The sequence below is a fragment of the Callorhinchus milii genome, unplaced genomic scaffold (genome assembly GCF_018977255.1).
Source record: "Callorhinchus milii isolate IMCB2004 unplaced genomic scaffold, IMCB_Cmil_1.0 Scaffold15, whole genome shotgun sequence".
Taxonomy (NCBI): domain Eukaryota; kingdom Metazoa; phylum Chordata; class Chondrichthyes; order Chimaeriformes; family Callorhinchidae; genus Callorhinchus; species Callorhinchus milii.
Genome location: NW_024704756.1, coordinates 8857783 through 8868935, shown reverse-complemented (window position 1 = coordinate 8868935; position 11153 = coordinate 8857783).

The window sequence follows — 11153 nt, the reverse complement described above, 5'->3', positions numbered from 1 at the left end:
AAAAATGTCATGTCAAGTGAAAAAATACTGACATGTTTGATCATAATGTCTGATAATTGGACATAACCATATATTTGAACAGTTAAGTCTTTTTGATGTGTGATTTGTAGTTTATTCTGAAAATAAACCTTTCATTTAAAAAAGAAGGAAATCCCCCCCCACCCATTTGAGTTAGGATGTGATTTAGAGGTCAGCTGGATAGTCTTCATTTGTGGAATTGGAGATGCTGATCAGGGAAATTGTTTTGTATTGAATATGTGAGTCATCCTTTTGCCTTTCATTTGTTTTTATCTTTCAACCCAGAGAATGTACGTAACTGAATATAGGGAAAGGAAAATAGAAATTCGATAATTTTAATATAGAAAGAGTGTCTCTTACATTGTAATAAATATTCTCAATTTTAGTCCCTCTTTCTTTCTTCGATAAATCTTATCAGAACCAGCAGATGTTTTTGATAACTTCATAAGTTTGAGATAACAGCTTCTATTTTGAATTGTGGAAAATGCTGACTTAGAGAAACACAATAGAAAAGTGATTGTATACAAAATCTGATAACTAAATCTACATGGATCAAAAATCCATTATGCTACCGCAATTGATCAAATATGAGGGTCAGCACTTATTTCCAATTAAAATGGTGTTGAAAACAACAAAAGAAAAGCTCCACAGATCAAGAACTCAGATACATGTTTTGGCTAATGAAATAATTAGGAAAAGGATTGATTTAAATTAATAATACCTACGCAGTTAATATTTTCCCCCAGTTTTTGATGGATTCAGTGAACTTGCATGACTACATGATTCCATTTCCTAAATATTTTGAAGAACCTTAATCACCGTTTGCTTTTTTCCAACGTCAGTTAGTGTAAGTTTCAGTTCAGCTGTAGAGCAGTTATTATATAATTTCAGCAGGTGGCACTCCTCTTCTGAAATCCTGAGTTCTGGTTTCTGAAACAAGATTCCAGTTCTCAATTTGGATCTGCAGATTACTGCTGAGTGTTTTGCAAATAATTTCTTATTTTCTTCCAGTATCATGTTCCCTCCTTGGTTGAACGAATGAACTGAAAAACAGCGGGTGTATTTAACCATCAGCTAATGAACAACATAAACACAACTTGGGACAAACGGCCCTACTCGTCTGGGAGGATAATTATCACATCACGTTCTTCAAATTCCCACCCTGCACACGTTTCAACATGTGTGATTAAAAAAAATCGATTAAGCAAAACAGACATCTCAGATATCTCAAATATTGCAGAACATTAATTTATCATTTTTCATCATAGCACATGAAGCATGTCTACGAGGTTTGTAGTTGTAACCTTAACACTGTTATCCACGATTCATTGAAGGTGTAACAGTATCAGTTTTGATTGCAGTTGCTGGATGAATAGTTGCTCAAATGGATTTGGTTACTATACTTAAACACAAACATTCAGTTCATATTTCTTTTGGCAATGCTGAGTAAACAATTTGCAGTTGTTTCTACAGTGAATGTAAATATTGTGGTGCATTGTACAACTGTATCTAACCATTTATGTAATTATGAAAGTCTTACTTACGTTTGTCAGTGGTTTGACAATGACTAACAAGAGGTGGAAACAGTACTCTGATGCATACTGCAACCTCGTTGACTTTAAACTCAACAATACAACCTGATATATTGATAATTGATAATTATGTTCTTGGACCAGGTTTCCTCAAATAAAAAAAAATATGCGGCAACACCTTATTTTCTTGCTAAATAGAAAGTCTCACCCCTACGACTTTCCGTAGCATTAACTACATTTAAAGAATTCACATTTACCCTTATATTTTTGCATAGTTTCAAAGTTGAATTAAACATTGACCAATCTAATCAGTCTTTTATTCCATGCTTCTGATGCCTTGATACCTTTAGTTCTCAGCCAACAGCGACATCTTTTGCAAATTTACCAAACTCACACAAAGTAAGCCACAGGTTCAAAGGCCCGATATGGGCTTTAAACCACAACTTTCTGACTCAGAGGCAGGAGTGCTACCAACTGAGTCAGGCTTGACATCGGTAACTGCAACTGATGCTTCACAATAAATTAGATACTTTGCCATTATCACTACATTTGACAACCTCTTGCGAACACGTAGAGCTAACTGCTATCATGATGATCTGCCAGCTTTCTTCACAGAATGTACTAGATCAGAATTTTGAAGAGGGTTATTGTAAAAAAAAAGGATTGCTATATCTCTGAAGGAAGGGTTAATGTTTCTGTGGTTTGAACATCAGACATTTTGACATCAGAGGAAGTTGATCAGAGATGGTCATGTGAACAGTATCATTTTTAGTATGTGGAATTATTTTTATAATGTCATCAAAATCATGACAAGCTCTAATTTGTGGGCGTTGTTTTGTCAAACCAGGAACATATTCAGATAGCACAGGCCAGGCAGCAGTCTATCAGATCAGTAAAACAGTGTAAGAAGCTGTCGTGGGAAACTAGCTGATAATTTGGTTGTAATTCTGGGCTAAGAATCATTTCTGTAGCGACATCTAACGCATATTAATACCATCTTGTTCGGAAGAGGACAAAGAAAACAAAGCTTCAAGTGTGTCAAGTAAGTGCAAGGTTACCTTTTCATTGTTTTTATAGCTCATTCATTTTTTGATCATTTTTGTTTCAACATTGACCCATATTAAGCTGAGTTCTCTCTTACAGGCACTAATAGACGAGCTGATAGTCTGATAGTCTATTTTTACTATTTTCTGTTTTTAAGGTGCAGTTTTGGATTGTACACTCTGTGCTATGTTCTTGCTTAATGCTTTGTGAATGTCTTTGAATGGTTTAGAATACACTTAAAAGACATTTTTGCATTTCGCACTTCATATACAAAGCTGGTCGTCATCGAAAGATTTTATTCCAACAGCACAGTCCCTTTCAATAGAGGAAATGTGTGTACTCGTTTCTAAAATGAAGAAGTGAAATGTCAAGAATTGGGAAGCATTGGTTCCTAAAACAAAATAAGATCAGCAGAATTTAGAAATAGGATAGGTTCTAAATATGCAGAATTTTTTTTCCCATTTTTTAAAAAAAACAGCCCATTTCCATTGTTTCATCCTTATATTTCCTTTCCTGAAGGCAGTATAAGCACGATACTGATCTATTGGTTTTAGCAATAGCTGGGTGGGGCAGCCAAGGCGAAACCTTAGGCCAGTTTCCTTTGGCTCTCAATGCTGTCTTTATGAAACAAGATAAAACATTGTCACAGAATAAATCGTCCCTTTATTGCTAAATGCTTTGCTAATTTGCTTCTATGTGGCTGACAAATCATTTTGTCTCTAAACAGCGATAGTCATGTTAGCTGAAGGCTTCGTCATTGGGCTTGGTTACAGCAACCTAGGAAACGACTGTAAATCCAACAAGAAATGTATGAGTTCCCAGGAAAAGCACAAGAGCACTGACTCTTGGAAGAAAATGATCAGTGAATGCCAGCAATGTGATGCAGGACAAGGCATTCAAAGCAAGTTAGGTGTCTTAGGTAACATCGTACAAGAGAAAGCAGAATCACTCCAAGCTCAAGAAAAAGAAACATCAAATGGAGGGAATACCTGGATACCTGTGTTTACAAAGCAAACATCTGATGTGTTAGGTATACCAAACACCTCAGCATACAGTGCCAAACCTTTGGATTTATATACATCTTGTTCAAGCATTTGTAAGAGCTACACAGATTTACAGATTGCAGGTCATATTACACCCAATAGTTGTACAAGTTCAGGCTGTTTTATGTCTGATGATTACGAACTCTCCAGTTGCAACTTTTCACAGGTAGATGACAGTGCTGCATGTAACTCATTCCTGCCTCTCAATGCGAGAGTCAACAACTCTCTCGGGTTGATACGTTCCTCAGCAGCGACAGAAGCATCCTCCTTCAGAGACAACCATTAACAAACTCCGTGCTTAATAACTACATGGAACAAAAGATTGCAGAACTATATAAGCAATACCTGCAAGACTGCCTGGCAAAATGTGCATCTCCGACAAAAATATTGAGCTCCAATTTTCTCATGGCCAACATGGATCAAATTAGTTTACAGATTTCTCAAGAAAAGAACATGGAGACCACTAAAGCTAAAGACATGGTTATAAATTGTCTCCTGAGTGTCGCATGTGCACCAAATTCATCTGAAATCAGCACTCCCAATTTGCAGATATCGTTGAATAATTCTAACCAGCAAACTGATGGAAAAGCCAAGAAAAAGAGGAATAATATTTTACTGAACTATTTTACTGAACTCCTCTTCCCCCCACTCCCCCCCCCCACCCCACCACCACGCCCCACAACCCACCCCCCCAGCACAGCCTGGATCTGACACTACGGGCGCGGACGTGTGTACGTGTGGGCGCGGATTTACTGCACTGAAGCTGTGTGACAGCGTTGGAGTTTGAGAGACATTACACCCCAATTCCTATCCCTCCCTCCCTCTCTCTCTCTCTCTCTCTCTCACACGCTCACACTCTCTCTCACACGCTCACACTCTCACACACACGCTCACACTCTCACACACACTCTATTTCTCACACGCAGCCTGTCACGTACACACACACACACGCACACCATCTCTCACGCTCTCGTCCTCTCTTTCTCACCCACTCGCTCTCATTGTGGAGTCCTGCAGCTCAGTGGTTAGAGCACTCGCTTTGCAAGTGAGAGACCTGAGTTCAATTCCAGGCAGAGGGCGAAACCTTGGGCAAGTTTCCTTACTCCACACAGAGCCTAATAATAATCCCTCCAAAACCCAAAACAATAATAAATTGGTCATTTTCAATCCACGGCTGTTTGTGGGACATTGCTGTGCGCAATTGGCTGCCGCGTTCACCCACAAATATACAGTCAATTCACTTTACAGTGTGTTCTGTGAAGCGCTTTGGGACGTCCTCCCGACGTGAAAAGCACTATATCAAATGCAAGGATTATTATTATTATTATTATTATTACTGAATGTGTCTTTATACTTTGTCTCACAGTCAAATTTAATTCTAATTTAAATATTTGTTCGCTTATTTGATGTATTCCCTCCATATATCATAATTATTGATTTACGTAAAGCTGCCACTTCTTATATTAATTAAACATAAATCTGATTATATCCTAAACATATTTTGAACGCTTAAGACTGTTTTATTTTATTATTTATTTGAACTATATTTTTCAGATAGAAGTTCTCTAAATATGTTCAGAATGACAACCAAATATATTGTAGAACAAGCATTAGCTGGTCTTTGTACATTACAGTGTTGATGGAAAACATTATTTATATGTACTCAGTCTAAAAAGTTTCTCCTGTTTGCTTCTGAAAAGAAAACATTATTGAAATGGTTAAAATGCAATAAATATCCATCTAGGACAAACATTTTTATGGATGGTGTGATAATAACAATACTAATAATCCTTGCATTTAATATAGCGCTTTTCACTTCTTCGAGGCATCTCAAAGCGCTTCCCAGAATACACTGTAAAGTGAATTGACTGTGTGTTTGGTCAGCGAAACACAGCAGCAAATTGCACACAGCAGTTCATTCGCAGATTGAGTGACCCAATTTATTATTATTACATTTTCTGAAGGAATTATTACCCTCGGAAGAGTGATGCGCCAAATGACTAACAACCGGGTTCCTACTTACTGCAAGGATAACATTGAGAATTGTCTGCCAAATTCTGGCACTTGTTGAAGGGGAAACCGAGAGAAACTCCTAGACATACAAGCCTCCCAGATCAATATGGTCAACTGCTCACTTAATAGTTCCATGTCTAGGCAATACACAGGCTGCTATCAGGACTATGAGAGCAAAGGGTTTGCTCAGGGAGCTATCTACCACCAACAACAACAACTTGCATTTACACAGTGCCCGCATGCAGGGGCATTAATGTTTAATGTTTATTAAGTTTCAATAGCAAATGACAAAGCAATGCGGTCTGTATTAGTATTCAAGCTTATGTATTTAAAAACATGTATGATAATTCTTCCCAGGAACTAGTACTTACTTGATACCTGAAAAATAAAGTAATATATTGAAATAACTTAAGCAAATAACTTTCTTACTTTCACAAAAAACATTTTATTTATGGAACCAAATATCTGTACCTACTTACTTGCTCATTCATATACCATGTCTGAGAATGTCTGAGAACTCCTGGCCTTCATTTGTATTGCATTGTGTGAAATGAATTCATCTTGAACACACAGATTGGAAGTCAAACTAATTTTGTTGAAATTATTTTCTTTGGTTCTATTATCTCTGGCCTACAGGAAATTGACCCAACCTACTTTGAGTAGTTGAGAAGCCACAAATAGATGATTGCTAAACAATAGTCCAAATGAAATGAAAACACAAATCTAAGAATAATTGATACTACAATTAAAATCTACTTTAAAATTGTCATTAATGTTCTGTGCTTATGGATAATAAATTGGCACAAGTCAGGGATAGATGATACAACTGTTTCCTTTGGTATCTTCAAATTTGGGATTGAATTGGTTTAAAGTTATGTTATAAGACACACATGAAATCTATTAAATGTACCAAGGTTAACAGTGTCTAAATACAGTAAATCTCTGATCATCAAGAAAATATGATAGAGTAGTTTGGTTGAAATGGAACTTACTCTATGCAGCTTCTAAGGCTGCTTTGAATTATTGCCTAACTGCTCAATACAACACTCACCCCACCTAAATCATCACTGTGATGGGAACAGAAAATATATAAAAATAGGCTTATATATTGCAGCTTGAACTTGCTTGATATATTTCACCACATTTGCAAGTAACTGATTATAAAATGTTTCTATCCCAAATTTTAAATAATTGTGCAATGGCACAGTCAAAACAAGATTTAATGAAGTCATTATCCTTTAGAAGAAATAGCAAAATGGGGAAGTTTAGACATTACCCACTTTGTACAGATAGTTTAAATAAAATCATTTTGATACTCTTGGCACTGAAATGAATGAGAAGCACTTTAAACATTTATATACTTGTCTAAAATATAGGAAGTTCTAATGGGATTTCTGAAAATAGTCCAGAATCATTGAGTTTATAGTTTAATTCTGTGCTCAGCATTGACAGACCAGGTTTTGAAAAGATTTTTCATACAATACTTCAACATCTGAAACATGTCATGAAGAGGAGACTGAAGAACAGAAGTCAGATGCATCCTCACAAATGAAGGGAAGGGAAGACTTGTGCCTTTCCTGAGCAGGGTATTAGAGACAGAGGCTCAGGAACACGTTGGCTGACTGTCATCTTGGCCTCTTGGAATAGATAGGCGCAACTTACAGATTTGTTTTTAGTCAGCCAGGTGTCTGACACATGCGGAAACCATTCACCATGCTTAAAAGTACCCAATCCAGTACATTGGTACACTATGAGTACCCAATCCAGCCTGCAAGTTTCATATGTGCATGGCCTGTTTGCATGGGACTTTCCATCTATCTGGAATAGAACATGCACTCTCTCCCTAGAGGATTGCACCCTGTTTACCTAATTCCGGAGAGTATTAGGCATAGGTTGTCGAGACCCAAAGTCTGGGGACATAAATGTTTTGTTGAGGATATTGCTGGCGTTTATCCAGCTATAATCATAAATGTAAGCATTGAGAACACTGTCTGGCAAGCTTCTTCCTTCTAGTAGGACTGCCCTGCCCATTATGGATTGGCTTTTAGGATTCACAGAAGCTGATTCCCTCAGTGACCCGACTGCCCTCCAAGTCCTGCCAGTGAACCAGACTAGCTGGTCTGCCACAGAGTACTGCTCAGGAACCCACCTGGCTCAGGAATCGGACTACCCAAATGTCAACATCACATTGCCAAACACATCACCTTGGAGCCCACTGAGTTCCAAGAAGACATTGCTTATCTTCTTTACCCCCCCACCTCCTTGTACTTGCGGAGTTTCAAGGTGCAGATTCACCAAGCAAAATCCATGTAGATTAAATATACAACAACAACAACAAGATTCCATTTATAAAGCGCCTTTCACGTCAGGAGGACGTCCCAAGGCGCTGCACAGTTGGGTCATGACCCGAGCAGCGGGGAAATGGTCAGGGTGAGGGGAGGGAAGGGAGGGAGCGAGGAGGGGGGAAATGGTCAGGGTGAGGGGAGGGAAGGGAGGGAGCGAGGAGGGGGAAGAGAGTCGAGAGGGGAGCTGAAGGCTCGGTCAAAGAGAAAGGTTTTGAGACCGGCCTTGAAGGAGGAGAGGGAGGAAGCAAGGCGAAGGCACTGGGGGATAGAGTTCCAGAGCCCTGTCACACCCTGTCACCCTGTCACTACATTGATACCTGTCGCTTATGTTTCTTAATACTAAGAATTTCTCTATTCCTGAAATAGTTAATATTGACCTAAAGCTTACTAATATTAATTAAAATGCAACTTCTTAAAATTTATTCATTCTATTTCCATTTTATGAGTCAAAATAATTGAAATTTTCCACCAGCAGCCTTTGGGAATCATTCTGGTTCTGAATCCATATGACGACACATCAAAAATTCAAAAATTTAGCTTGAAAGCTTTTAAAGAGGTGAAATTCCCCTGGAGACACACGAATAGACAAAAAAAGGGTACAAAAAAGGTTTACACATATGTTTCTTATTTTACATGAATATATTATGAAAATAGATTAATTTAGAACAAGCGTCACCAAACTAACTGGAGACATAACCCTGTTCCTCTTCCTATGGTTGCTGCCCATATACAGTATGATTAGAGCAAATTGTACCAAAGGTTAAACTCTAATTTTGCTAAATTTATATGCATTATTAAAAAGTGCGGCAAAATGCTTAGAATGTTTCAGGAGCCATTTTCAACTGCTAATGCTTCTTTGTCCAAATTCTTTAAAAAAGGCAAATAATAAAAAAAAGTTCTGATTTGTTGCAGTTGCATCCAGGATGTATAAAACCACTAGTAGTAATGTAAAACATACTGTTTAAAGTGGCAATCTACATACACAGGCACGAGAAACAAACTCAAGAGAGTAAGACATTTCAGCCATAACACAGAGAACAGATGAATCTTGATAGCTACAGTTTGCCAAGTGTTCTGTTTCGGATCAGGAATTTCCAAACTGCTTTGCAGCAAAAGGACCGGTTTACAGCATTTTCCTGCTTACTCACTTATGTAGTAAATAAAACTAAAATAAAATGTTTGCGACTCAAAATCAGATTTTTAACCACATGCTCAGTGTGTGGGAAGCTATGAAAAACTGGGAAATTCTGGAGTAGTAGGCGGAAGGTGTTTGATAGTTGCATCAGAATGACTATATTTTAATACGCAGTGCAATAAGTAAAGAAAACGAGAGCTCAGACGGGAGAGTACATTCTACGCAATGATTTACATACATCGTGATTTCATTCAAGTGTTGGGATCTTTTACCTGTTACCAATTACTGAAGAGATCAGTTACTTATAATTGTGGAATCCCATCATGGAGAGGAGGGAAGAGGGAAGCACTAGAGGCCAAGGAGAATGCTGGTTTAGCAGCATCATGGATGGGATCACCAATGCATGTTCAAATTAGACAAATTAGGATCTAATACTTTTTAGTGTATTTGAATGTTCAACATGTCAGGAATGATGTAGGATGGATATGCTGAGAAGTGATATAGCCCTCCTATCCCGAGGAGGAGGAATAGGAGTGTGCTGAGGAATGTAAATTTGAATGCTACGTGTGGATTACTTTATCTGGTTATCTTATCAGAAGTTAGTTAGAATAGGTAACATAACATTCTAGGCAAGGCCTTGAAAGGAGTGGATGCGATTTATGGTCAAGTGCAAGCTACACTCAGTGAAATATTATACTTTCATCTTTTCAATGATGCATTCTAATTACTTAAACATTGAGTTTTTTTTATTCTTTGAGCGTCAACAGTAAAGGAGTGGATGTATTTTTGTACATTGTGTTCTTGATGACCCTCACTGTTTTTACTTGTTGATGCCTTATGGTCACAATATCCAAGCATTTCAGCTCCTATCAGCACTTCACCTCACAAAGAACAGGGTTTTGAGAGATAAAGTGCAAGAAGTAACGCGAATATCCATGGAACTCCAAAGTGAAATCCAATTACATGAATGTAAATCCTTGCACAAGGAGAACCTATTTGTTTGGTGAATTTTCTGAAGGTACTGAGGCATGTTAAGGTACCACAGGCATAGTCACCCTAAAACTATTGGCTGCCGCATCTCGCCCACAAATATACAATCAATTCGCTTTACAGTATACTCTGTGAAACGCTTAGAGACGTCTCGAAGAAGTGCTAGATCAAATGCAAGGATTATTATTATAACAATAATTATTATAATTAGATTTTTCTTTTATTTCAAAGTATTCCATAGAGAGGTGGAGTGGCAATTATAAAAGCATTTATTTTCATACTGTTACCATTCTGGCCATTTAATGGAGCTTTACAAAGGTGGCCTATGTTTTGGAGACAAAATATTACGCAAAGAAAACTGGCGTTAATTGAGAAGACAAGTAAAAATTCCTCTGTATAGTACCCAGACTCGGTTATTTTTCTTTCCCACTGAATCATTAAACAATAAAGATTTATATTCAAAAGAATCCGTGAAGGAACAAAGCTAAACCCAATAGTTCATTGGATCAAAAGCTTTCATCCAAAATGCCTAACAGCAAAGAGAAATCCTGCAAGGATACCTACAAGAGCCATTCTTAAACAAACAACCTGTACTTCTCAATGTAGAGGAATAGTTGGCCTCTTGCACTAATTGGCAATTGTGTATTGGAAGTAATTTTCAGCCTTCAAAGTACTTACACATTTTTATTTTGTAACGTTTAAGAGATTCTCAGCACTTTGCTGAAGGCGAGCTTTACAATATGGAATCTGAGGAATACATCAAACACACAATCTATTTATGTTTTATATCAGGAAAGACACAAGAACAACAACAAAATTACATTTGTTTAGTGTCTTTCTCATCGGGGGGACGTCCCAAGGTGCTGGAAAATTATTGTTTCAGACCCGAGCTGGGGGTTGGGATCGGGAAGGGTGGAGGGCAAGAGGGAAAGGAGGGTGACCAAAAGTACGGTCGAAGAGGAGGGTCTTGGGACAGGTCTTGAAGGAAGCAAGGGAGGGGGCGAGGCGGAGGACTGCGGGATGGAGTTCCAGA